Here is a 27,571-nt window from a genome sequence, read left to right on the forward strand (position 1 = left end):
TCTTCCTGCCCTGCAGGTGTAGATGTTTCTGCCTCACAGCAGCAGGGAGCAGGGGGTGAAGGACATTCTCTACACTCGGCAGGAGATGGACAGTCCCACACAGGCAAGGGAGTCAGCTCAGCCCGCAGCGGGGACACAGCCAGGTCACCCACAGTGGGCTGTGACATCAACTTCAAGGAATCCACAACCACCGCCGAGCTCCAAGGAGCCCCCGAGGTTGGATTCAGAGGGCCAGGGGTTATGCCCGGCTCTGCCCTCCCATGCCAAGAGCTGCACCTCAGTCTGCCATCCATGAGACAGAAATAAGGGTTGGTGTGGAGCCGGTGTTGTAAACTGCAGCCTGCAGACCAACCCGGCCCCCTGCCTGTTTTTTATACAGCTTCTGAGCTAAGAACAGATTTCATATTTTTATACAGTTAAAAGAAAAATTACAAGATTCTTTAAGGCATGAAAATTACATGGAATCTCAATTTCTGCTTTCATAAATAAAGGTGTATTGGCACATGGCCCTGCCTACTGGCCTAGCTGGCTCTTTATAGAAAAAGCCTGCTGGCCCCAGTGTAGAGGATCAAATGGTGCACCCACAAGTGTCTGTAAGAGGCAGCAGGGGGCAGGACCACCCTCAGCGTGGGATCTTCGGGGAAAGAAAACAGCCAGCTGTGTGGCAGGCATTGATTGTAATTTAGAGAGAGAAGACACAGAATCCCTAGACAAGGGTTCAAATCCTGGCTCTGCCAATGTGTGGCCACAGAGGAGGGACTTCCGGGGCCTCATTCATCTCCTTGGGGAGTGGAACTCCCAAGTGCACCCCCATCGTAGAGAGGGAGTGAGGTCAGCGCCTGGCACAGTCAGGACTTGGTGACCCAGAGCTGGGGCTGGCGTCTGTGTCATCATCATCAGTTGGCTCAGTACTTGAGGAAGAAGTGAGGGATGAGGATTTGATTTACAGATGATATTAAGCCAAAAGAGTGTCCTCCACTGCTACACTTTCTTGTGTATACTTTTGGTAAACATTGGAGAGTCCGCCCAAGCTTTCCTGTGTTAAAATCACTGACAACTAAAGAGAATGAGGTGCAGGCACACCTTATGGAAACTTCCAGAACAGTCACAGAGAGCCATGAGCAGCAGGATGGAGGTGCTGCTCTTCGTTGTTGTTTTGAGACAGTCTCGCTCTTGCTCTGTCACCCAGGCTGGAGTGCAGTGGCACGATCTTGGCTCACGGCAACCTCTGCCTCCTGGGTTCAAGTGATTCTCCTGCTTCAGCCTCCCAAGTAGCTGGGATTACAGGCATGGGCCACCACGCCTGGTGAGGTGCTGATCTTATGTTATACTTTGCAGCAGGTAAAGTGACCATTTCTGAGCAACTATAATTTTCGTTGACCAAATATATCATTTTTGCCAAATCAGTTTGTATAATAAAATTATTATATTAATATTTTACCAATCTCTACTTATCATTTAATGCTCACCTCAGAAATCACCACCTCCAGAAAACCTACTCCAGCCAGCCTTGTCATCGCTGCCTCTGCCACCCCCTGACCCCCAAGACACATGCTGGTTAGGGGCACTCCCCCTCTCCTTCCTACCAGTGGCACTAGAGACTGGAGCAGCTCCCTGAACAGGCTCTGGCATCAGACTGCCTTGGGTTTGAATGCAGTTCTAATGCCTCCTAGCTGTGTGACCTTGGATAAGTGACTTAACCTCTCTGAGCCTCACTTTATTCATCTGTGAAATGACAAAGACAAAACCTATTTTTTAGGCCAGGTGCAGTGGCTCATGCCTGTAACCCCAGCACTTTGGGAGGCCAAGGCAGGTGGATCAGGAGGTCAGGGGTTCAAGACCAGCCTGGCCAACATGGTGAAACTCCATCTCTCAACTAAAAATACAAAAATGAATAGGGTGTTGTGGTGGGTGCCTGTAGTCCCATACTCAGGAGGCTGAGGCAGAGGAATTGCTTGAACCCCGGAGGCGGAAGTGGCAGTGAGCCAGGATCATGCCACTGCACTCCAGCCTGGGGGACAGAGCAAGACTTCATCTCAAAAAAAAAAAAAAAAAAAAGACAAAAAAACCCCAAAACCCTATTTAGCAGATTTGTCCAGACATTAAATTAGATCATATGGGCAAAATGCCTGGCACACAGTGGGCTGTGGATAAATGGCCGTTCCTATAACGCATGCTGTGCAGTCATTTGCTACTTACATGTCCATTTCCCCTGAGGATTTTGATATCTTGAGGGGGAAGACTATATTATTTATGAGAACAAGGTAGACTCTCAACAAATGTTGCCGAATGAAAAACTGACTAGATGCAGGGGTGTATGGGTAGGTAGGTGGACAGATGGATGGACAGACAGATGGAGGCACTGCCACAAAGAACACCAGGGCTTTCAAGTGCTTAGCCACCTGAAGGCAGTTTGAGATCCACTGTCCCTGAGTCCGCAGGGACTGGTCTCAGGCCTCTTCTGTCCTTGCCTGCAGGGTGGGTGGGGGTGGGTGAAGTGCTCAATTCTGGGCCAGCTCTGAATGCCAGGACCTGCTGCCAAGCCTCCCTGGAGACCAGCACTCCAGGATTCTAAATGCTGTAGGAGCCGGAGGAGGGGAATAAATGGTCCCTCCACCCACCAGATGGCTCAGACTGAACACCCGAGAGCCATGCTCGGGTCTCCACCTTCTTCGCCCCACAGCTCGTGTGTGTCCCCTCCAATCCACCTCTCCTCCCGTGGAAGGACTCACCTTCCACGAAACCAGTGCAGCTGGTCACAGGGCCCACTTCTGCCCTCACCCACGCGTCGTCCACACGGCAGCAGGGAGGACTCTGAAAAACATGACCCAGATCTTGTCACTCCTGTCTGCGACTCTCCAAAGGTGACGAAGACATATTCACTATAAATCCAGGCTCCCTGTGTGGCCAGCAGGGCCCCACCTGGGTTGCCACTCCTCTGTCCTCTTCTCCCCTCTACAGGCTCACGTGGCCTCTTTCCTGTTGTCCTGGTATATCAGGCCCTTATACCCACCTGAGGGCCTTTGCAAAAGGGCTTCTCTGCCAGGATTACTCTTTTCCCATATTCCCCTGCAGGCCTTGGCTCAGAAGGCTGACGTCCCTCCTTCCAGAGGCCCTCCCTGAACACCCAATCTATTCAGAAGGCCTCAACTCCAGCTGCTCCTTGCAATCAACAGAGGCCATGCCCAGGCCCCCCGCCCCAACCAAGTCATCAGGATCTCTAGGGGTAGGGCTGGGCTCCCCAGGAGACTCGAAGGAGCAGCCCAGGTTGTTACACGGCACCCTCACTGCAGTTAGCCTATTTGTTCACTAGTGTGTCTTCATCTGTCACTAGAATATGGGCTCAAGGGGAGGGGCTGCCCCTGTCCCACTCACCCTGTGTCCCACAGCCTAGAACAGTGCCTTGTGTATAAGCAGCTCTCTGTGTGTATTTTTAGGAAGCAGGAGAGAAAAGAGAGGTCTAGAGAGATCAGGAAAGTTTCGTAGACCAACACTGACCCTGCAGCTGGAGGTTTCTGATCCTTAGAATGATATCGCTGGATTGGGGTGGAGATGGGTTGCTTCCTCCTAAGGTAGGATTTTTAAAAATATATATATTTTTGAGACACGATCTCACTCTGCTCTGCCACCCAGGATGGAGTGCAATGGTGTAAACAGCTCACTGTAGCCTCAACCTCCTGGGCTTAAGTGATCCTCCTGCCTCAGTCTCCCATGGAGCTGGGACCACAGGTGCATGCCATCACCTGTGCCTGAATATTTTGTAGAGATGAGGTCTCACCTTATTGTCCAGACCTGTCTCAAGTGCCTGGGCTCAAACAAGGATTTTAATCTCCTTTGGGTCAGAAAAGCTGATGAAAGCTGTGAACTCTCCCTAGAAAGAAGCACACAGATGGGCATGCACGTGCTTCCTTCCAATTTCAGGAGGTCGCAGGCCCTGGAAAGCCTACCTGGGGGCCAAGGCTTTTTCTGCCCCCATCTCCTAAATGCCCTAGAGTGGTGGTACCCAGCCTTGGCTGCACACAGGAATTACCCCAGGAGTTCTAAAAGTTGTTGATGCCAGGCCCCCACTGCCAGAGACCCAGATGAGCTGCTGTGGGTGCAGCCTGGGCATCAGGGTTTCTTCAGTTCTTCGGTGGGGGAGTCCAGTGTGCTGAGATCTACTGCCATGGTGCCATCCCTCACACAGGCCAGCCCCTCTGCTCCTCTGTGGGGTGCAGGCAGGCCTGGGGTTTCTGGTGCCACAGCGCCTAGCCAGCGAGAATCTGCCTGGCACTCTGGCATCTGAAAAACAGTGTCACATGGAGCTCCCTGCACCATCTTCCAACCTTCGCTGCCTCAAGGCTCCTTCCACTCCAGTCTGTTACCCCCGAGCAATATCACCGTGCATAAGACCTTTGAGATCACTGTATTTTTCAGAGGAGCCAGAAAGAGCAAGAGGTAGCAGATGGCACAGCAAGCTCAAGCTAAGCATGAGGTGGAGAACTTAAGATTCTCAGAGTCCAGAGCTCCTTTCTCTACCTGTGGCTCCGCCCCTGCTCACTGGGGCTCCTACGTGGGAGGGATAAGGAGCACTGGACTCGAAATCACACAGCCGGCCCTTGGCTCCCAGCCCTGGCTCTGCCGGGTATCTGCCACATGACCTCGGGAAACCCTGCAGAGCTGCTCCCTTATCCACAGATGGGGATGCTAACCCCGCCCACCCATCACAGGCATGAAGGAGAATCACCATCAGGCTAGCGCATAGTAGGGCACCATCCATGATGGTGCCTGGCCCTCTCCTCCCATTTTCCCTGCCTAAAGATGCCACCTCCGCCACACCTTGCCACTGTGCCTCGGCTTTCCCACCTGTGAAATGAACTTAATGATGGGCTGTGGTCAGGCTTAAAGAGCTTGTATCTATAAAGTGCCTGGCACCCAGTAAATGTCAGATAACTCTTACCAACTATGATGATGCTGATTATCTGGAAAAGTTGTTGCTTTCTTAACCAACAGTCTGCAGCCCTCCGAGGCCTGATCCAGCCTCCAGCAATGTCACCACCCTGGAGAGGCTCTGTGCCAGCAGACGATCACTGCTGCTCCTGGGTGAGGAGCTGGGGAACAAGCAGGACCAAGCTGGGCCGCCTAAGGAGGGAGGAGCCTCTGCCCCTAGCTGTGCCACCAGGAACTGCTGCAACTCAGAGGTCCAGCCAGTTTGGTGAGTTGAGCATCCGATCCCGTGGGAGCTCAGTCTGCCCAGTCGAGCAGAATGGAGTGAGAAGTCCTGACCTGGCTGTTGTGCCCTGGATGCCAGCCGATCCACAGGCACTCCTCCTGCAAGCTGGTTCTTTGGCCACCAGCTCTCTGGTCCTCTGGACTTTGTCCTGATTGCCCATGGGAAGAGGCTGCGCACAGAGGGCTGTGTTTGTTTTCATGTTTGACAGGTGATATGTTTCCTGAAACTCCGCTGACACCAGGACCTGGCTTTTTTACCTCTCATTCTCTTACTTTTCAATCTCTGATCTTATTTTTATTGTTGATATTAACCCCCACCCACCAGAAAAAAAAAATAGCTGCTACTCTGAGTGACAGGAGAAGACTGAGCTTGAGGGCCTCAGGTTTTCTTTAAGACCTCGGCTTCGGCCAGGAGCAGTGGCTCACACCTGTAATCCCAGTACTTTGGGAGGCCAAGGAGGGAGAATCATCTGAGGTCAGGAGTTTGAGACCAGCCTGGCCAACATGGTGAAACCCCATCTCTACTAAAAATACAAAAAAATTAGCTGGCATGGTGGCGTGTGCCTATAATCCCAGCTACTCAGGAGGCTGAGGCAGGAGAATTGCTTGAACCCAGGAGCCAGAGGTTGCAGTGAGCTGAGATCGCGCCATTGCATTCCAGCCTGGGCAATAAGAGTGAGATTCTGTCTCAAACAAACAAGCAAAAGCATAGGCTTCAATCCCAGCTCTGCTGCCTCCTAGCTGTGTGAGCTTGAGCAAGCGAGTTACTAAACCCCTCTCAGCCCCACATTCTCATCTCTAACACTAAGGTGCTGGTGGGATCCTCACCTCACAGGATTGCTAGAGGAGTGGGAAATGACATGGAAGGAGCTTTGGGGTCACTCTCAGCTCCTCACCACACAGTGAGCAGATCCTGCCATTACCACCACCACCGAGGCTGGAAGAAACACATCCAAGTCAGACCTTCCCAGGAATCACAGGATTTCAGAGCCTAAAGCGCCTTCCTGTTTGTCTCGGAGATCAAGGAAGAGCCCCTGTCACATGATCCCATGAACCAGTGAGACAGGCTCCCTCTCTCCTGAGATGGCTGGGATTGACCCCAGAGCTGGGACTGACACCTGACATTTGGGGAAAGGAGGCCAGGAGGACAAGAGCAAGGCAGGCCAGCAGCTTTCGTGGATTATGCCATTACCCACCGTATCCCATGTAACCTCCATAGCACCCCCCATTATTATTAAACAAGAGATTACTGAGAGATTATTATCGCCATTTAACAGATGGAAGGACTGAGACTCAGAGGTTCAGTGACTTGCCTAAGGCTGCACAAGTGGCTAAGCCATAATTAAAATTCAGGTCTGACTTTAAAGTTGCTTCATCCTCACCTCCTGCCTGAATGAACAAGGTAAATGGCAGAACCCACTCCACCCGCACTTCCACACCTCTGCCTTCTGCCTGATCCCCGCACCCTACCCCAGCTCCCTGAGGTCTGACTCTCAGCTTCCTATCAGGAAGGAAAAGAGCAGCTCCACCAATCCTGACTGGGACATTCCTTTAGTTTAGCTGATGAGGCTGACAGATGTGGCCCTTATCAGGAGGCTTTGCTTTGAAACCCCAGCAATGAGACTGGAGGGCCTTTGGGTGAAGAAGGGGGCCGCTCTGACATGAGGGTGCAGAATGGAAACCAGCAGACACCTGGAGCCCTCCAGCATTCCCACCTGGACCCCATGCAGCCAAAGAATCAAGTTGAGGCTGAGCCATAGCCTCTGACCTCTTGCTCTCCACGGCTCCCTTGCTTGACTGTTTTTGGCTTCTTAGCCGGCTGCTTGGGCCACAGACAGTCTCCACTCCCTTCCAGTGCTAGGTGCCAAGACTCACACACTCAGATTCACCGTGCCAGAATGGCCTTTGACATCACTAGCTCAACCCCCACTTCTCAGATGAAGAGACTGATGTCCAGAGAAGACAAGGAATCCCCACCCCCAACCCTCCTGGGGAATTTGTATGTTCAGTGTGTACGTTGGGGGATAGAGAGGGGATTGGTTAGGGCAGTCAGTGTTTCTCAACTTGTTTGGCATCACGATACACATTGAGAAGTGTATCTATTTGTTCAGTGCACTGGGACAGACAGATAGAACTACATCTGGCTTGAGGTTTCTAGCCTAGGGCTCTGTTCTCAAGGGCTGCAGAGATAATCATCTCAATAGCTCATTGATCGGAAAGCTCTAATCTAGAGGGATATTTAGGAGCTAAAGAGAGGCTGCAAGAAGCCCCAGATTCCAGAGGCCCTGACAACACGATCCAGATTCCCAGGTGGGCTCTCAGGTATCAGCCACCTTTTGAGGTCCTCTCCCCCGTGCCACAATTGGAGACAGAGTAAGGAAGCAGATCATAGTATGGGCCCTGAGAGAGACCTAAATTCCAAATCTCATTTTCAGCATCCATGTGACTTCTGCAAGCTGCCTACCTGCACTGAGCCTTGGTGTTCTCATCCGTAAAATGGGCTATCTAGGACCCTCTAAGAGGAAGCCAGAATCCCAAAGATATAAGCAGAATCCCAAAGTGTGCCAAACTCAAAGATATAAGCATGACAGAGGCAGAGGATTCTGGGAGGAGGTCCCATTAGGCCCCACTGCAAGAAAGTCACGTAAAGATTGTCCCTGGAGGCATGGGATGGACACAGGTTTCATGCAGACGGCCCCAGGGAGGTCACCACCACCCAAGAACTTGAAATGAAGTTGGGCAGAGGGAAGACTGAGGAGCAAAAGGACCATTCATGAAAGCATCCTCAATGGGAGTGTTGCTTCACTGATCTTATCTCATTCAGCCCCCAAACCCCAGGCAGGATCACTGGGATTCAGGAGGGTGGTGGCACTGGCCCTGGTCACACAGGGGACCGTGGTGCAGCTGAGCTCTGCCCTCAAGACTCTTTGACTCTGGAGTTCAATATTCTACTGACTTTGCGACATTGCTTCCCACCACCAAGGCAGTCTCAAGGCAGGGAGGGTAGTCACTGCAGCCAGGTGTTAAAGGGGCAAAGCCCTGGTCCCAGGACTATAAAATCAGAACATCTGGGGGTGGGGCCAGTCACCTACAGGTTTAGCAGACACACAGCATTTCAGAATTCTCTCCCTCCACCAGCCAGCCTCGAAGGAGGTGGACACAGAGGGCCGAGCTGAAACAGCAGGAAATGAAGCCAGGCCTAGCCCTTAGAGGGGACCTCAGAGGGAACCGCACACTCTCCTCTTAGAATAAACAGCTCATGATCCAGAGGGCCTGAGGGGCTGTCCTCTCAGGGGGCTCCCAAGTGGCTCTTCTGTGCTCAGTTTCCATCCTGAGCCACCATCCACTGCAGTTCACCAAATCCCCACTCCAGGCTGGCCCAAAGCTGGAGTGAAACAGGAAACAGGTGACTCCAACCCATCCCTGCCCTCAGGGAGCACCATCTGGAGAGGTAGAGACATGAAAGTGAGCAATTATGCACCAGCATAGTCACAAAGCAGCCTGCTGACTCCACCTCCCTCCGAAGGACAAGAGAGGCTCTCTAGAACAGACTCAAGTGTTTAACAGTGACAAAAGCGAACATGTTTGCATGATTACTAGCTAGAGATTTTGCCAAGCGCTTCACATGGCCCAGTTTATTCCTGCAATCACCCTATAAGGTAAGCACTGCGTATCATCCCTCAGCTGCAGAAACTGAGACTCAGGGTGATCAAGGGCCTTGCTGGTAGAGCAGAGTTGAACCCCACAGTCTGACCCTCCCAGAGCCCCTGAGCGTTACTGTCACACCTTGCTGGCTGCAGAAACAAAGCTGTAAATGACAGGTAATGAAAATTACCCACCAAGGCCCGGCCTAGCTTACTTGGGTTTTACAGCCCAGCTTCTGAACTCAACCAACTAAAGACACTCTGGGGGAACCCAAGCAACTGTGAAGACACTGGGGCAACACTAGGCACCAGCGACCAGCTTGCACACCCATCCCAGAGCCTAGCCAGCTAACAAAAGGGTGTGGGCTCTGAGTAGGGTGATTAGAGAGGGAGGGGGACTCTAATCAGGGACCTCACATGGCAGCAGGCAAGCCCTTTGCCACATCGTACCCTCCCCAGGCACTGAGCTCAGGAAGGTGGAGACAGGGCTGCTGAAATGCCACCTCCTCAGGGCAGCCTTTCCAAAACATTGTCCAGCACAGACCCTCAGCAGCACCATACGGCGGCCCTAATTATCTCATCATGGGAAATTAGGACGGACATCTCACAGATGTGGCTCAAACCTTGGTTCTGTTTACCCTTTCTTTTCTGTTTATTGAGACAGTCTCGCTCTGTCACCCAGGCTGGAGCACAGTGGCATGATCTCTGCTCACTGCAACCTCTGTCTCCCGGGTTCAAGCTATTCTCCTGCCTCAGCCTCCTGTGTAGCTGGGATTACAGGCACCTGCCACCATATCTGACTAATTTTCGTATTTTTAGTAGAGACAGTATTTCACCATGTTGGCAACACTGGTCTTGAACTCTTGACCTCAAGTGATCCACCCGCCTCAGCCTCCCAAAGTGCTGGAATGACACACATGAGCCACCATGCCTGGCCTGTCTAACCTTTCCTAACTGTCGTTTAACTTTTCTGAACCTCAGTTACTTCATCTGTCCAATGGGCTAATCCTTCCTGCCTCCCACGCTATAGTTCTGAGCACTCTGTAGGGCTTTAGGAGTATTTGATGGGCAGTGAGAGGAATAAATGAGACACAGCGAAGGCCAAGTGCTGCACGTAGGTACAGGGACTCTGTCTCCATAGATCCTTGGGTGAAAATGCAGAGAGATGGGGCTAGGGGTGGAGGGTAGGGGGAAGTCTCTAACTCCAAGAACTTGGAGGTGGGTGTCTTCTTGGCTGAGACCTGGCTGGAGGCAGCTCAGCCCAGGTGAGAAGGAGAGGGCAGGTCAGGGCTCTGTGCGGGCTCAGCCCTCTCTCAACTTCTTCTCCCTCACTTGTCTCTTCCCTTCTATAGGGGTCCCTATCTCTGTCTGTGGCTCCCTGGGCCATTCCCTCTTCCTTGTTGCTCCCCGTCTCTGTGATCATCTCGGTCTCTCCCTTTAACATCCTGAGAGACTTGGAACACCCAGAGTGTCTGGGACAACCTCACCCAGCCCACAGGCCCCCGTCTCCAGCCTACCCAGCCCTCCACATGACGGGAGCCCAGCTCCTGCAAGGAGTGGTGCTCAGAAACCCACTTCCATGCTCCACTGCAGAGATCTGGGCCCACCAAGGTGGGAATAAAGAGGCTGTGCTTCCCACAGAGGGCCCCTGGTTCCTAGGCAGGGAAGCAGCCATTTAACCAGCCCAGACACTTGGCAACTCTGGCAGGAACGCTAGTAACGAAAGGAAACCGGCACGGGCCTGCCAGGGCTCCCTGGGCCTCTCCTCTGTGATTGCTGAGGGGCCTGGGCAGAGGAAGGTACAGAGCGGAGAGTGAGAGAGGCAGGGACAGAGAGACTAAAAAGAAAGAGACAGACTCCAGGGTGAAGGGAGCCTCTGGTCCCCGGGAACACCAACTCGCAGACCCTCAGGCCCTGTCAGATTTCACCAGGAAGTCCAGGGGAGCCTGCAGTGAGGCTGGTCTGGGAGTGCAGACCCTGCTGACCCAGGAGGATCCCACCCCCGGAGCCAGCCCAGCTCCCCAGCTACCACTCGGGGGCCACCCCAGAGGCTGCCCTGCACAATCTGTCTCCCCCTGTCTTGGAGCCAAGAGTCCTGCCTCCCCTGTGGCTTCCCAAGGCATGGGCTCCCCTTCTGGCCTCACCCACCCTGCCCTCTCCCTACCTCCCGTTAACAATAGCCCTTCCCAGCACATTTTTCTCCGCCTCGGCCTCCCCCAGATTCTAGGAGCTGCAATGCTGTGCCCTGGAAAAAAATCCTATCCCCCACCAAATGTGATTCCTGAGCAGGCTGACGGCCAGGCCTTTATAACGAGAAAGGGCCTGCAGTGCTCTGAGCCAGCCACTCCGAGACCCCCAAGGAAGCTAAGGCAGACAGAAGGGACCTGACCTCAGCTTGCAGCAGCTAAGACAAAATTAACATCTGGGTCCCAAACAGCCCCATCCAATCCCCTCCACTAGAGCAACTCAGGGCCATGGGGAGGAAGAGAGAAGGGGGAAAAGCCCAGCCAACTCTAGGCTGTAATCAATCACTCCCCTTCCCAAACCTCGAATCCTGACCTCAAGTGATCCACCTGCCTCAGCCTCCCAAAGTGCTGGAATGAGCTCAGAGAGAGGCTGCCTCCTTTCCTGGGCAACCCAGCAAACCAGGCCCTGCATCAAGAGCATATGGTCCTAGTGAGGCTCCAGGTGTCCAGAGGAAAGGGGGCTATTTGCTCCTCAGTAGGAAAATTGAAAAGGGTAGACCGTGCCTGGCCTGTCTACCCTTTTCTAACTGTCATTTAACTTTTCCGAGCCTCAGTTCCTTCATCTGTCCAATGGGCTAATCCTTCCTGCCTCCCACAGCTATAGTTCTGAGCACTCTGTAGGGCTTTAGGAGTATTTGATGGGCAGAGAGAGGAGTAAATGAGACACAGCGAAGGCCAAGTGCCAGCTATGGTAGCTCCTCATGCAGAGTGGAGGAAATCTGGGACCCCCCGCTCCAGTCCTGGACCTAGCCCTCTGCCAGCTGCCAGCCCCTCCTCTTCTCAGGGGCCAACCAACTTTCCATTGCTGGTGGGTTTAGCCAAGAATTTGGCACCTGCCAGGAGCTGGGGTAGGCAGAGAAGGTAGTGAGTCCAGCTGTGGGCCTCGGGCGAGTTCTTCTCTCTGGGTAGTAACAGTTCATTCCTGACCTAGAGGGAGGTGTGTGGCTTGAGGAGTAAAATGCTCTAGCACAATAAAGGGACGTGTGGTGATCATTATCGCCGTGAGAAGGTCCTGGGCCACACAGAGCTAGAAGAGGGGTGTATGGATGTACAGACAGAGCTGAGAAGGAAAGGTGCTAGGCGTTATAGGAAGGGGTCTGTCCCCAGGGGGCCAGGCATGGGACATGTGGTGACACCATCGTGGTCTCAGAACCAGGCAGGGCCTTACACCTGGGCTGGCTCCCTGGCTGTCTTCCTAGAGGAAGACAGGAGCTCAGAGAGAGGCTGCCTCCTTCCCTGGGCAACCCAGCACACCAGGCCCTGCATCAAGAGCACATGGGCCTGGTGAGCCTCCGGGTGTCCAGAGGAAAGGGGATTGTTTGTTCCTCAGCAGGAAAATTGAGATGTAAATAAGCAGCCACTGGCCTGACCCAGGCCTCCTGGGAGGCAGCCCTCAGGTCGCCTGGGCCCCATCCCCCGGTCTCCTGTTTGCTGATCATGTGTGATCCTGAGAACACAGGAGACAGAGTATCTCCTTCTACAGATCTGGAAATTGAGGCTCGGGGGGGTTAGTCACGTGCCCAGGGAGGGCCACAACTTGGAACTGGCAGAGTCTGACTAAATCAGCCTGATTCTGTCTCTGTGCCCGATCCTTGGCCCATTATCGGCCCAGAGCACCCTCTACCTAGAGCAGATACAGTTCAGGCCTTAGGCCAAGGCCCAACCAGGTGTCCCACTCAATGGGGTTGAGGTGGGTGGAGGCAGAATGTAGCCTGAGCCCACCACAGGGAAGATGAGGGACTGGCATTTCCTGAGTGCCACCAACCCCCCAGACGCCTGTGCTAGGTGTTGTGCACTTTATCTCCTGCAAGTGTCAGAAGCTATCAACGAGAAAAGTAGCTTTCTTACTTTTCAACGAAGGAAACCAGGGTTCAAAGAAGATAAGAGTGACTTGCTGAAAGTCACAAGCCTGAGAGTTACAGGTCTGAGGCTAACCTTTCCCTACCATGTACAGACTCTGCTGCACGCCCTGCCAGACCCCGCAGGGGCTTGGACCCACACCAGCCACAGGCCCCGCTCTCACGCCTCACTGGGGAGTTAACCAACCTGGTCAGCCAGTTCACCCACTGCACAGAACCCAAGAGAGTTGAGTCGGCTTGGCCAGAGGAGCCGGTCTTCCCCGAGGGAAGAAGGTGGCTGGAGCCAGGTGTGGAAGAATGAGGAAGACTCAGGAGGAAGTGACGGCATTCAGGTGAAACTGCAGGGCCCAGGCCCCTGTGTGTGAGAGTCTGGAAAATTCTGCATGATACATTTTAGAGGACGAGCACAGTTCCCAGGAGAAGCAAGCAGCTGAGCTGGGAGGAAAACCTGGGCTGAGCGCCTCCTTCCCCGAAGCACCAAGGGCCTCACGTGCAAGGCCTGCGCAGGAGTCAGAAACGCAGACAGCCTGGACCACCCTAGCTTGTCTCCCCATGGGTTCTTGGCCAACAGCAAAGATCCCAGGCCAGCTCCTCCTGGGATTCTTGGTCCCTTGCACCCACGACCCACCAGCCCAACTAAGAGTCCTGGGATCCTTCATCCTAAGGCTGAGAATAGAGAGAAAGAGTTCTCCCTTCTTAGGGGCTGGGCTCAAGACAGGCAGCAAAGACAACCCAGGTTCTAGTCCTAGCTCTCATACCATCCCCCCACCACCCACGGGATCCTGGGCAACTCACTGCCCGGTCATCCTCATCCTCTGTGAAACAGGCTTAGCAGTAACACCCACCGTATTTCACAGGGTGCTGGAAGGCTTGAGGGAACGGGAATAAGTACGTGAGAAAATGTCCACAGCCAAGAGCTATAAAGCATAAGGGATCATTAAGAGAAAGGAGGACCCGGATGACCCAAGCAGGGCGGTGACTTGCCCCCAGGCCACACAGCCAGGCAGCAGCAGAGCAGGATTTGAGAGGGGTCTCTAGTGACCAGCCAGTGCCCTCCCACTGCAAGACCCTGAATCCCAAGAAAGTTGTGACCCTCAGGCCAACCCTCTGCGTGGATGGCAGGTGGGGCAGAGGCTGCCTCCTCCACATCCCGGCTCCCTCCAGAACAGGACCTGCTGCCGTCCCAGACCAGACCCCAGCCTTGAGTTTGAAATCAAAAGCCCAGCTCTTCCCCTCTCAGTTCTGTGACCTTGGGCAACTTGTTTCACCTCCTGGACCCTCAGTTTCCTCATCTGTACAATGAGACATGGTGATAACCCCTACCTGGGATGGCTGACCTGACATCATGGCTGCAAAGTGACCAGGAAAGGCCCGGCACACAACAGATACTTTTTTTTTTTTTGAGACGGAGTTTCACTCTGTTGCTCAGGCTGGAGTGCAGTGGCATGATCTTGGCTCACTGCAACCTCTGCCTCCCGGGTTTAAGTGATTTTCCTACTTCAGCCTACCAAGTAGCTGGGATTACAGGCATGTGTCACCACGCCTGGCTAATTTTGTATTTTTAGTAGAGATGGGGTTTCTCCATGTTGGTCAGGCTGGTCTCAAACTCTCGACCTCCGGTATCTGCCCACCTCGGCCTCCCAAAGTGCTGGAATTACGGGAGTGAGCCACTGCACCTAGCCAGCTGAGGCTTCTCTCTTCTCCCTCTGTTGTGCCTGCCAGGCAAAGCCCAGGCTTGACAGGAGAGAGCTCCTGGCTTCCTGGAAAATCTGCCAGAACAATAACTGGGAACATAAACTGCTGGAGAACACTAGACCTTGGAAGAAGATCATGTTACTGAAGAGTTAGTCAGGGAATAAGAAGTGGAGCAAGATCCCAGCTCAGAGATGGGGTGGGGAGGCCTGCTCCCCAGGCCCCTCACTTGGGGCCAGTGCAGCGGTCAGGCAAGGCCTCTCTGCTTCCGCACCAGACCTGCACTGGAGAAGTCAAGGTGGGAAGTGTGACGGGGCCAGGGTTCCAGTACTAGTGCTCCTACTTTCGACATCCTTAGACACATCGGGTCACCTGTTAGAGACTCAATTTTCCTTTCTGTGAAATGAGGATGCTGATAATCCTATTGTCCTCTTGCACAGAAAGTTCCCAATATATACAAAGGATACCTGGGAGGAGGGGAAGGTGAGATCAGGCCTCACAAGACGAGCCTTTATTCAACAGGACAAGGTTCCTACTGTCAGCAGCATCAGGAGCTGAAACTCACCACAGAACCCCACCCCACCCCATCCTACTGGTACCCACAGTGTGATCCAGCAGCTGCAGTGTCCCCTGGGAACATGTTAGCAAAGTGCATTCTCAAGAACCCCAGACCCACAGAATCAGAAACCTGGGGGTGGGACCAAGCAATCTGCTTTCACCAACCGTCCAAGGGACTGATGCTTGTCAGAGTTTGAGACCCACCTCACCACCCACCACCCACTCTGGAGAAACCTTCCCCTGCTGACTCATCTTCCCACCTCCTCCTTTCCAGGAGACTGTTGGGGAGGAAGGAGTCACTGAGGAGAGAGGTCATTAAATAGTAAAGAGAGCCCATGATTAGTTAATGACACCACAGACTCCCAGAGAGGAGAGGGTCAAAAGTCAGACTGTAATTGAAGAGAAAACACTCCTCCGTATCTATCTGCCTTTCTCCATCTCCTTCTCTGTCACAGATACACAAACCCTAAAAGCCTGCTCCTTGTCCTGTGGGTGGGTCCACTAGCACCAGGGACAGACAGAACGCTCCCCACCAGTGGGGCTGAAGCTAAATCGGGAGACTTGTTACAGAGGGAGGTTCTGGTCCTCTGACCTCAAGTTTAAAAACCACCTGTGTTGGAAAGCCACTTCTAGGAATTCATTCCATGGAGCTCATTAGAGTTGAGCACAAAAACATACATAGGGACAAGGCGATCACTCTAGCAATGTGGATGCTAATGAGAAATTCACAAGGCCTAAATGTGCAATGGGTGAGGAACGCTTAACCAGGTCACAGCAATACCACAGAGCTGGGAAACTTGCTGGAGAAGAATGCTCAATCGCATGGGAAAACCCTCCCTGCACAGCGTTCAGCCAAAAGTGGCAGCGCAGGAAGTGGTTTGTGTGGTATAATCCCAATCTTGTATGTGTGTGCTTTTTTAAAATAAAAAAATAAAAAGCCAAAACAGCAAACCGTTCACAGTAGTTATCTCTGAGCAGTTATTTCCTCCTGCAGGTCTGTTCTTTAACCCCTGAGTTTTCCACACACACACGCACACACACACACACACACACACACACACACACACACACCCTCTTTCTTCAATAATCAGAAAGTTTGTGGGGGTTTTTGGGGTAGCCATTTGGGTTAGAAAGTTTTTAAAGGAAAATATCTCCTTCCTATGTCAGAATCACTGGCCTGGGGTCTTCCGCTCTAAGATTTGGTCCCACCAGGGAGTTTCCATATCGTGTGTAATTCCAACAGGCAAAATCAGGATCAACATGGGGGAACCCGAGCGAGGGTGGGCTTGCTCAGATTCTATCTTATATTTTCTAAGAGTCAGTTCTTTCCAGAAATAAAAGATCATGAGCTCTCCAAGCCTTGAGGTGTGTGAACAAAGGCTAGATGTGGTCCATGGGATCAGACTGGGCAGGCAGGTTGATTGGATGAACCACAGAGCTGCTCGAAACACCAAGATCCTGTGACTACGCGTAAGTCCTCAACTCTATGCCAAGAGCACCCAGGTCAAGGCTGGGCTCAGATAGTCTGGGGATCAAGACTACAGAGACCTAAGACCTCTGCTGACACTCCCACCAGAGCTCCAAGCAACCCTGGAAAGCTCTTTCACTCCAGATCGGGGACCTGAGCCTTCGGAGAGGAAGACTCCCTGCCATTTTCCCCGAAGAAATGACAGCAGCAGCCTTTGTTTATCATCACCACCCTTATCCTCTGACTTCACTGAAGGTACACTCTTCCCTGGGCCTGTCACTAAGCATTTTACCAACATTATCTCATTTAATCCTCATAAAAACCAAGGCTCTAAGAGGCCAAGAAACTTGCCCAGAGGTGAGCAGATACTGTGCCCATAGCTAGGTCTGACTGACATCAATGCCTGAGAAGCTAGAAACACCTCAAGATGTAGGCGCAGCCCCAGTGGTTCTCCGACTGCATGCAACTTACAGGGATTGTTAGGGATTCCTGATATGCACACATTTTGAGAACTATAGTGCCACGCTATACCATCTCCTGGCAAACGAGGAGACTTGCTCAGCCCTGCAAGGAGAGGGTATGGGACAGAGAAGGCAGGTTAGAGGGACAGATAAGAGGGGCTTTTGGATGGAAAACAAGTGACTAGCCCAGAGTAGACGATACATCCTCCCTGCCTCGTTACTCCACTGCTGTGTGTTCAGAGGGGCCAGGGGTCAGGGAGGTGGGCTATCTAGATGTCCCAAGGTGACTCAAGGCCTAGACACCCACTTGCTCCATAACCTCAGATAAGTCAAACCTCCCCTGACAAGTTTCTATTTCGTCTACATACAATGATGTCTCATAGGTCCCATTGTAAAGCATTCTAATATTCTACCTTTTAAGACAGTGAGTGGGAGACGGTTTTCCAACCATACTAGTATAATTTACCACTTGTTTTTATCATCAGCAACAACAAACATTTATTGAGTGCTTGCTTCATACCAGGTATCATTCAAAATGGTTTATGTGTCCCCATGGGAACACATATCCCCTCTTCATTTGTTTCCCAGTCAAGGGACCTCTGTCAGGGAAACACCTCAGGCCTTGCTCCACCCTCAAGCTTCATGCCACGCCCCAGGTGGCTTATGATTGGTTCATTTTAGAGACACACGGGGCAGGCTCAGTGGGGCTCCGCCCCTTGCAGAGGCAGGTTGCCCACAGGGAGAGTTCCATCTGGGCTGTTCTCTGCTCTTGCTAACTGGTACTGCAGGAGGCTGGCTCCTGTCCAGCACTGCCTGTGGCAGGATGGATAACTCTGCCAGGTCCAGGTCAGGCCAGTCAGCAAGCCCTCTGGGTCCCGGATCTAAAGCCGCGTTCTCCCGTCAGCTCCCATTTGGAGCTCCATCTTCATGCGTTTAGATCACAGCTGCCCATCCCTATGCTACAGACGAGGAAACTGAGGCTCAGAATGGTCATTAGGCCTGTTGATGTCAACTACTGTGGAAAAGTTTTCCAAACACCACCCAACACTCAGGGTGTGTCCACCGCATGGGAAGGTGGATTACACTTCTATTCATACCTAACTTTTGTCTTCCAGGCTGGATGGCCGCAGGCCATAGACACTTCTACCATAGGCATTCCCTCCAAGTCTTCTGAGGCTTGACAAATTGATATTCACTTCAAACCAACACCCCACCCCTCATCTGAAAAAATATGATTGATTCACAAAAAGAACTTCAATATGATCCCAAGTTCAAATAATACATTTTTGTTTAAATATGTATGGTAATTTTTTATAGCTTCATTGTATGAATGGGTTCTTTTTTTCTTGAGCATAAAAAATACGGGCTCACTGTAGAAGATTTGGGAAACAGGGGAAAGTGGAAAGATAATAAAGGTCTGTAATCTAATCTATATAACTATTTTGTAACAGGTACATTACACGTAGTTGTCCATATTTTAGCCTGATTGAATAGAGCTGTAGGGGAGCAGCTCTGCCATCCAGTGTCTGCAATGCTTTAGGACAGCAGCTGGGACCTGCCCACCTACAGCCTTCCTTCCTAGGCTGCAGGAGGAGGAGCCTGCCCCCAGGAGTCCTTCCCCTGAATGAAACCCTGCAGCTGCCCACTGTGGCATCACATGTGCCTCACTTACAAAAGTCAACTGCAGCAAATGCAAGACAATATAGTTTTGTGGCCCAAGAAGGGCAATAACTTACCCAAGGTCACATGGCAAGTAAAGGATGAGCTGGGAACAGAGCCCCGGTCTCCTGATCTCCACACTCAAGCTCTTCAAAGACTTACATTCTGCTTCCTATTAAGAGCCCTACCAAAAACACCAGGTACAGTAGCTCAGTAATCCCAGCAGTTTGGGAGGCCAAGGCCAGAGGATCACTTGAGGCCAGGAGTTTGAGACCAGTCTGACCAACATGGCGAAATCCCATCTCTACTAAAAATACAAAAATTAATCAGGCTTGGTGGTGCATGCCTGTAATTCCAGCTGCTCAGGAGGCTGAGACATGAGAATCACTTGAACCCAGGAGGTGGAGGTTGCAGTGAGCTGAGATCACACCACTGCCCTCCAACCTCAGCAATGCAGTGAGACCCTGTCTCAAAAAAATAAATAAAATAAAAAATAAAAAAAAATAAACAAACACTACCAAAAACAGCAGGAATGTATATAACACTTACTATGTGCCAGGCACTGTCTTAAATGATTCACATGCATTAGCTCATATGTCATTCTCAAACAACCCTATGAGATAAGCACTATTATTGTCTCCATTTTATAGATGCTGAAACTGGTGCACAGAGAGGTAAGACACAAGGTCGCACCCAGCTGGTATGTAGCAGAGGAAGGAATAATCCTTAGGTAGTTTGATTCCAGAGCCTGTGCTCTTGTCTAGGCTTCCTTCCCTACTCCTCTGGGCCCCAGCCCAACTGGGATTCAGAAGGCTCCTGGGACACTTGCTGCCTAAGAGGAAGAAAACCAGCCTAGAAGTCATCTCTCTGGCCAAGGTCACTCTGTAGCTCCACGGCAGAACCAGGATTTGAACCCAGGCTTCCTAATGCCCAGCCCCCAGGGCTTTGTCCATTTCTCCACATTGACCCTGAGAGCCAAGGTCCAGAACTCTGAACAACTCCCATGCCAGATCACTCTTCCACACAGCAGGGAATGTCAAGGGGGAGGCAGAGAAGGGGCAAAAGCCTCCACTGCAGGGCAGGAGGTCAGAGGGGAGAGTGGGGCTTCCCAGGGCTGCCCACCTGGGGGTCTGCATGGATGATGTCCAGGATGGGTTTCCTGGAGGCCACCATCCCATTTCTCCAGGACCCAGCTTGAGTCCCCACAGGATGGCGGCACCTTCCACAAACAACTGCTGACTCCAAGTTGCTCTTTCTGGCTGAGTCAGAGTTCACTGAAGGCCAGAATGGTCCCTCACTGGGTTAGGCTGAAGGAAGTCATGCTGGTCCCCTCTCAGGAGGGTATAAGCCAGGCGTCAGAAGAGAAGCAGAAGCTTTGCTGAGTCCCAGGACAGAGTTCATTCCCATCTCCCTGGATCCAGGTTCCAGGAGTGAAGCCAACAGGCCTGAAGGGCCAGGCAGCGGTGACCAGCCCCTGCTTCCTGGCTCTGCCTTTGCCAAGGGGTCACCTGGTATCTGGCACCAAGCTGGGTCCTACTGATACCCCTGGCCCCACCCAGGAGAACCACTTACCTATTCATTCAGCCATCGATCCCCAAATGTCTGTTGTGTGCCAAGAATCAGAGATACAGACACAGAGGGGACAGGGCAGCACCTGCCCAGGAGAGCTTGTGGAAACACATCATATGGCGCCAAGCGGCAGGATCAAAGAGGAGGGTTCTCAGCATAGACTAGCACAGAGGAGAAGGTGAAAGACAAGGAGGGGCTTGGGAAAGGCAGCCAGTGACGTTCAGACCTACAGCCCCTCAGGAAGCTGAGTATCACAATGAGGAGACCCAGCCACCCCCAGGAAGAGCCAGAGAGCCGCGCACAGCCAGACATGACTGGCTTCTTGGTATACACACATATTGGAGAGGCACAGAGGCCCTGTGCAAAAGGCAGGTGCTCTGGGAATGTCCCTGGGAACCTGAAAAGGAGCCTGGCACCAGCCTCGAAAGACCAGCCAGATGCAGCAAACAACTATGGTTCTCCTTCACTGAGCATTTACTATGTGCTAGGTATAACAGCACTAAGTGCTTCATGTATACTTTTGTGTTTTCTCCTCATGCCCTATGAAGCCATGGCCATTATTATCCCCATTTACAGATTCAAAAACTGAGGCTCAGAAAGGGTCACGTAGCTAGAAATTGGCAGGGCTGAGATCTAGTGCTTTACCGCCATGCTGTACCATCATCTCCCTAACCTGTGAGCAGGCAGAAGGTGGATAAAGGTGCTTCAGGTGGGGGAAACAAGGTAAAAAGAACAGGGAGGTGGGATCAAGCGCTCCTGTCTGAGGGAGCGCTGCCCAATGTCTCTGTGTTGGGTTGTATTTGCGTGTGTGCATGCCTGAGTAGGGGTGGGTGTTCACAGACATTCCCTACTTTGCAAAAAATAGATCCCAGGTCCCAGAACTCCCTGAGAGCCAAGGAAAGAATGGGCCATCGGCAAGTCAGGGAAGGAATCCCAGAGATGAGAAGGAACTTAACTAAGGTCACACAACACACAGCAGAGCCAGAGCCAACTCTGAGGAGCAGCACACAGGCCTCTTTCCTCCACCAGCTGCCTCTCCATGTCAGCACGGTGAATCAGCTGCCGACAGGAAAACCACAGCGGAGGGGGAAGCCCGGGGGTGAGTCAGGAACGAGCCAGTCTCCGAGAGACACCAGCTGTGCCTGCTGCAGAGGCCCTGGGTCTGTGGTTGTCTGCCTCCCTCTGAGGGCGGCGTCAGGGGCGAGGGGAGCAACACACCCCACACCGTGCTCGGTCCCTGTTTACCTCTGGGCTTCCCCTCCCAGCTCCTGATACTCCGGCTTAGTGGAGGGGAAGCAGGTGGGTAGGGCAGTTCCTGTTGAGATTAAACGGGTCCTATCCCACGGAGGGGCTCAGGCCAAACAGCCCAGGCTCTTCCCTCCCTTCCCACCTCTCACAGAGCCAGCTCCTGGTCGTTTGATGTTCTTGATTAAGTCATAACCGCCCCCTGTGAGCTTCCTGTGGGGCGGAGGAAGTGGGTATAACGGTTTGGAGCAGGGGGCCAAGGCCAAGCCAGAACCAGGGGTGCCAGCTGGCCCCAGATGCTCCAAAGCCGAAGGAACACCCAGGACTTGGGGCTGCTCAGCCACGGGCCGAGGGGGGACTGTCTGGTCCTTAGGGGAATAGGGTTGGGTCCTCAGGGTGGAAGGGGATGGCCGGTGGGGGCTTCCAGGCTGTGACTCTAAAGCGTGAGGCCTCAAGAAAGAGGGGATGCCCCAAAGAGCAAAAACTTCAGAGGAGCCCAGGGGAACCAAAATCCTGCCTCAGTTCCCCCACTGTGGGAAACTTGTGCCCTGACTACTCGCCCGCTGCCAGAGATAGCACATGGCTGACCTCTCACCTCTAACCTCCCTGGGCTGGGAGGGGAGGGAAGGACGGTCAGAAACTTCTTCCAACCACCGCCCCCCGCCCCCCACCCCGACACACACACACACTCCCAAACCTACCGCTGTCTGGCACAGGCTCCCATTCAGCCCAGATGCCTTCCATTCATGGGCAAACCCTTCCAAGCATTCATCATCCCCCTCCCAGAACATGGCCCCCACTTCCCCCATCACTCACCCAATCCAGCCACCTTCCTGAGCCCCTGCTACGTACAGGGGCTAGACAGGGTGGAAAAGAGAAAGAAATGCCACCCCTCCGACGGCACCTTTGCCGGCCCCATGGCTGGTGTCTCTTCCTTCACTCCCAGCTGCAGACATCCCCAAAGCCACCCAGAACCTTCTTCCCTGTCACTGCAGCCATTGGTTCATTATCCCTTGACCACTGGAGCCTCCACCCCAGCACATCTGGCACAGAGTGATCTTCCTAAACTGCTGCTCTGCTGCATCACTCCTCTCCTCAAACACCTTCAGTGGCTTCCACTTTCTGCAAATCTATCGAACGTTCTTACCCTGGCATTCAAGGCCCTCCGTGAGCTAATCCCACCTACTATTCCCACTGTGTAACCCAGTACAGTCCCAAACTTCAGCCAGAATGAGCAAGCTAGCAGTTTCTCCAGACTTCTCAGAACAGGCTGACCTCCCTGCCTCTGCCTAGGCATTTTCCTGTCTCCAAGACAACATCTTCGTTCTGACTGCCAAAGTCTTTCCAGTCCGTAAGGCCTGGAAGATCCCTCTAATCTGTTCTTCATTTATCTTGCATCAGAGTCACTGGTATTCTTGTCTAAGCCCCTTCCCGGATGGTAAGCAACCTGAATGTGCAGGCCTTGTGCAGTCCCTTGTCATTCATCATGTGGGAAGGAGGTGGTGGTGGGTGGGGGGAGGGCTTTCCATTAAGGCTTACTAGGTAGGCTGTGTTGAAATGAACATCTGCCCAACACAGGTACCACCTACCAGACGGTCTCTCTCCCCCACTATACCAAACTCCAATTTATGCCATTTCAGTGCTTGGAGAGACTGTGGTCCCACATTGATCCAAGCCAAACCAGGACCAGGAGCCCTGGCAAAAAGTCCTATTCAAATCTCACCCACTCCTGGAAGCCTCCTTACCCCCACCCCCTGCCCTGGCTTCTCAAGTGTCTCACTTTTCTCAACACCTCCCCCTGCCCTACATACACACACAGTCTCCTGCCACAGCGCAGCCGCCAATTCGTCTCTGTCCTACAGTACTTTCCAGCTTGTTCCATACTGTACAGCTCATCTCCCAGAAGATGCAGGGAGCCAACATAATGCAGCACCTTCAGTGTCCTTCAGTGCCCGACCCTGCTTAGACACCGGGTGCTCACACTGCCCCTCGCCTCCATCCCAAGCCACGTGTGCAATGGTATAGCTGGATTCCAGCCACCAGGGCCGCACAGACCCATGAACTCTCATCTGGCCATAAGCCCTAGATGTGAGTGATCCTCTCTACAAGGACATGGTAGGGATAGGGAAGCCTTCGTTGTCAGCAACTCAGGTCTGGCTAATTCACCTCTGTACCCTCTAGCTCTCTCTAGCATATAGTTGGTGCTCATTAAACATTTTTAGGCTTATGTAACTCAACACTCTCCAGCCTCAAGCAACATTACAGAAAACTCAGCCACTCTTTGTTCCAGGTGACACATTCCCCATCCCTCAAATAGAATGATGTTGGCAGCAGGTGGCAATTTCTGGCTCTCACATGGTCAGAAGCGGCTGCAGCCAATCCCATCTCTCCAAAACAAAAAAACAAAAAAAACCGACTCATTCCCCACAGGAAGCAAGCCCATCACCTGCCCGTCCAAATCGAAGCAGCTGTCATGGAGGGAGGTCTCACTGGTTTCCTGGTGCCCTGCTAACGAGCGTATACACTTTATTCTATTTCGTGCTTGCTGCTGCCATTGGATATTGCCATTTTCCCCATTTTACAGATGAGGAAACTGAAGTTTGGAGGGGAAATGGAATCCAAATCAGTTTCATCCCAAAGCCCAAGCCCTTGACCACAAAACGAGGCTGCCCTGCTACTGGGGCCCAGTGCAGAGCAGCCACTACCACCAGGAACAGAAACCGTCAGCCAAGAAATTAACCATGGGTATGCTGCAAGAGCCCCTGGGGCCCTGGTCTTGACCCCAGGATCGGTGGGGTTTTCCCTTCTCTTCCCCACTCACCAGAGTAAGAACTCTTCCCCGATTTCCAACCCCCTGCTCAGACCAGCTCACCTAGAAAAGCCCCACTGAGTTTCCAACTTGAAGTCTTAGGCGGTCCGGCTTAGTTGAACTGTCAGAATTGGTGGGAAGCAGGTGAGGAGGGAAATGGAACCTCCCTGCTTTGGGCTCGGCTTCCCCAGGGTTCGTGGGTTCGAGCCCCAACCAAGGAACCCGTGCACTCTTTAAAGCAATTCGCTTTGCTCAGTCCCATTTTGCAGGGAGAGAAACTGCAGAGGGCAGCGCGATGGGAACACCTGTGGTGACCTGCAGCCAGCTCTCACCTGCCAGCCCTCACCTTCCGAGGTTTTCAGTGAGAAAGGGCAACCGGAGCGTGGAATTCACCTGGTTCACTTCCTCCTACTGAAGCCCAGGAGGTCCAGAGCCGGGTGAGGGGACGGACCCGGGGTCAAGCAGCTGGTGCACGACAGAGTGGGAGAACTGGGGGTTCAGGACTGGGGGCTAAAGCTCCTTTTCACCCACCAGCTGCCCCGACCTGTCACTGTTGCGAGGAAAGCTGTCCGAGCTGGGCTGCAGAAGCAGGGGCGAAAATAACTTCGCTTCTGGTTGTCCCGCAGACTCCCCCGGCCCGGTGCCTCTTGCTCACCTGCTGGTTCTGCTTTTTGCTCCGCGCTGCAGGCCCAGCGTCGCCCGCTCGTGCCCCAGTCGGCGTCGGACTGCGCAACCCAGGGATCCGTCACTCCTCGGCCCCCTCCAGTCGGCAGTCGGGGAAAGCCGCAGACTCCTCAGGCCCCGCCCCCTGAGGACACGCCCCCTCAGCGCCCCTCCGCCGGCCCCGCCCCCGAGCTCTGTGGTGAGACAGTGCGCTCCTACCGACCAGGCCCCGCCCACTACGGCCCTACCCCGGCCAGCCCCGGCCCCGGGCCCAGCTGGCGCTGAGGCCCCGCCCCTCGCCCCGCCCCTCTCCCCGCCCGGCTGCGGCCTCTCTCCTCTATCCCGGCAGCCCCGTCCCCAGGTCACAAGGGGGATGAGGCCCGCCCCGCCCCATCCTGTCCATTTACGGCGCTTCCTAACAGTCCCGCCCAACTCACAACTGCCTCGTTTTCCCCGGTCTCCTCCCGGGCCCTCCCAGCACCCCCGCCTCCTTCACTTTCTCCTTGGGGCCCACCCCGCCCCCGGCCCTAGCAGGGTGAGGCCACGCCCCTCCCCGCCCCAGCCTGGGCTCAGCTCCTTCCTAATCCTGTCCTGCCCTGCCCCTCTCAGCTCGGGGCGTGTAGCCCTGGGGCCCTCACGCTGGTATTCCAGGGCGGGTGTATCCGGGTGCAACCGGGGAACGGCGTGGGAGCGGTTTGCTTTCCAAGTCGGGGCCTCTATCAAGAGGCTGCCTGGGCCCAGGCACTTTTTGAAAATACTATCATTGATTGAACCCTTGCCAGGCGCCAGGCTCTATGCCAACTGCTGTATAAAGTTCTAGCCCTTGAATTCCCATAACTCATGGTACACCCGTTGCACGCGTTTTACTTATGTGCAGTTGAAGGCTCAGAGAAGGGAAGTCGCGGCCTCTGAATCTCATGGTGGAGGCGGGCGTGAGCGGGATCCAGCCTCAGGTCCTGAGTCACAGGCTTGAGCTGCCCCAGCTTGCCTGGACTGGCCCCTGGAGAAGTGGCCCAGGCCAGCCAGTGCTGAGGCAGTGCTCGGCAGCTGCCTGAGGTGAGGGAGGAGGTGTGGCTTGATGAGAAGAGTGGCAGGAGGGGCCGCGGGCCTGAGCCCTCAAAGTTGGATTTCTCCCTGAAGAAAAAGTGGCCCAGAACTGAGGTGGGCTTGAAGAGTTCTCTAGGTGGCCGCGGTGCCCCACCCTGTGTCCCAGCCCTCTGCCCCTCCAGGCTCCAGGGGACCAGCCTCAGCCAGATTACCTGGTTAATGACCAGGGGCATCACCTGCGCTGCTGACAAAGCTCTTTCGCTCCCATTATCTCATTGGCATCTCACAACACACCATTGTGGGAGGGTATGATTGTGGGCGCCTTGCATGGGTAGAGTGGCGGGAGGGCTTGGGGAGGGGGTGCTGGATCCCAGCCCAGCACTGTAGTTCTCACATTGTGGTCCCTGAACCAGGAGCAACGTCATCTGGGAACTTGTTAGGAATGTGTATTTTGATGCCCCTCCCGACTTATTGATGGAACACTGTGGGGCAATTGGTTTTAATAAGGCCTCCAGGTGATTCTGAATCACATTCAAGCATGAACCACTATTGAGCACATTGTAAAGAATTAGGGTGGTTGAAGACTCACACAAGCTACTTAACCTCTCTGGGATGAGCCCTTAAACAGGGAGTAATAATAAAAAGCCATAACAATAATACCAATCTTGACGTTGGCTGTTAAAGATTACATGTGACAGCATTCATAAAGTATTTGGCCCACTGTTTGAATGCCATACAGGCTCAGAAAATGTTCTCTTTTCAGTAAAAAGTCTCCTTCATAGAATTCCCACACCAAGGCAGGGAAGTGAGGTTGGGGAATCTTTTGAACCCAGCAGCAGCATGTCCCACCTGCAGAAACACCATCTATCCTGCAGGAGGTTAAGCTCCTAACAAACTCCTAGATGATGTGGATGCTGGTCCGGGGACCACACTTTGAGAACCACTGTGCCATTCTGTCTTGGGCTGGGTTTCAGACCCCTACCCTACCCAGCCCATGCAAAATGGGCATAAAAAACCCTCCTGTTCCACCCTACTCCACACCCCCTCCCTCCGAGCTGGGAGTGTTTGTGATGGTGTCTGTCAGATGCTCCTGACAGCAGTAACTTGACTTAAGCATACCCTGAGAATGGCCCTGTATGACAGATGCACCCAAATGTGTGTGTGTAGTTTCCAGCTAAGGAAGCTGGGAATGACCAACCTGGAGATTCATTCCTTATCTGTGAGGAACATTTGAACCATGACCCATCCTGTGAAACGCAGGCTGTACAGGGGCTCAAGGCTCTTTGTTTGGGGCTAAATGAAGGTTATCAGGTGGGGGCTGTTAGGGGGAGGTTGCTAAGTGAGAGTGATGTGTAAACTGCAGGCTTTTTGTAAGCAGTCGTGGTTCTCCTGCCCAGCCTGCCATGGGACTGTACAGTTCTGTTGAGCCCACTGCCACCG

General features: G+C 53.3%; 1 protein-coding gene across 3 annotated transcripts in view; it reads right to left on the reverse strand.

The window, feature by feature from the left end:
• CD82 (CD82 molecule) overlaps positions 1–25,184 on the reverse strand; it is a 53,954-nt gene extending 28,770 nt beyond the window's left edge. The window contains exons 1-2 of one of the 3 annotated variants that reach the window (XM_012452412.2): positions 25,077–25,184; positions 2,733–2,814 (exon numbers count right to left, since the gene is read on the reverse strand). The gene's annotated coding sequence lies outside the window, so the exon portion shown is untranslated. Of the gene's footprint in view, positions 1–2,732; positions 2,815–22,428; positions 22,603–24,753; positions 24,828–25,076 lie in introns of those variants that run through there. The other 2 variants (XM_012452415.2, XM_012452413.3) reach the window with 2 other exon arrangements.
• Positions 25,185–27,571: the final 2,387 nt, after the last annotated feature.

Source organism: Aotus nancymaae, unplaced genomic scaffold (genome assembly GCF_030222135.1).
Source record: "Aotus nancymaae isolate 86718 unplaced genomic scaffold, 86718_ANA_hifiasm-v0.15.2.pri h1tg000059l, whole genome shotgun sequence".
Classification (NCBI taxonomy): Eukaryota; Metazoa; Chordata; class Mammalia; order Primates; family Aotidae; genus Aotus; species Aotus nancymaae.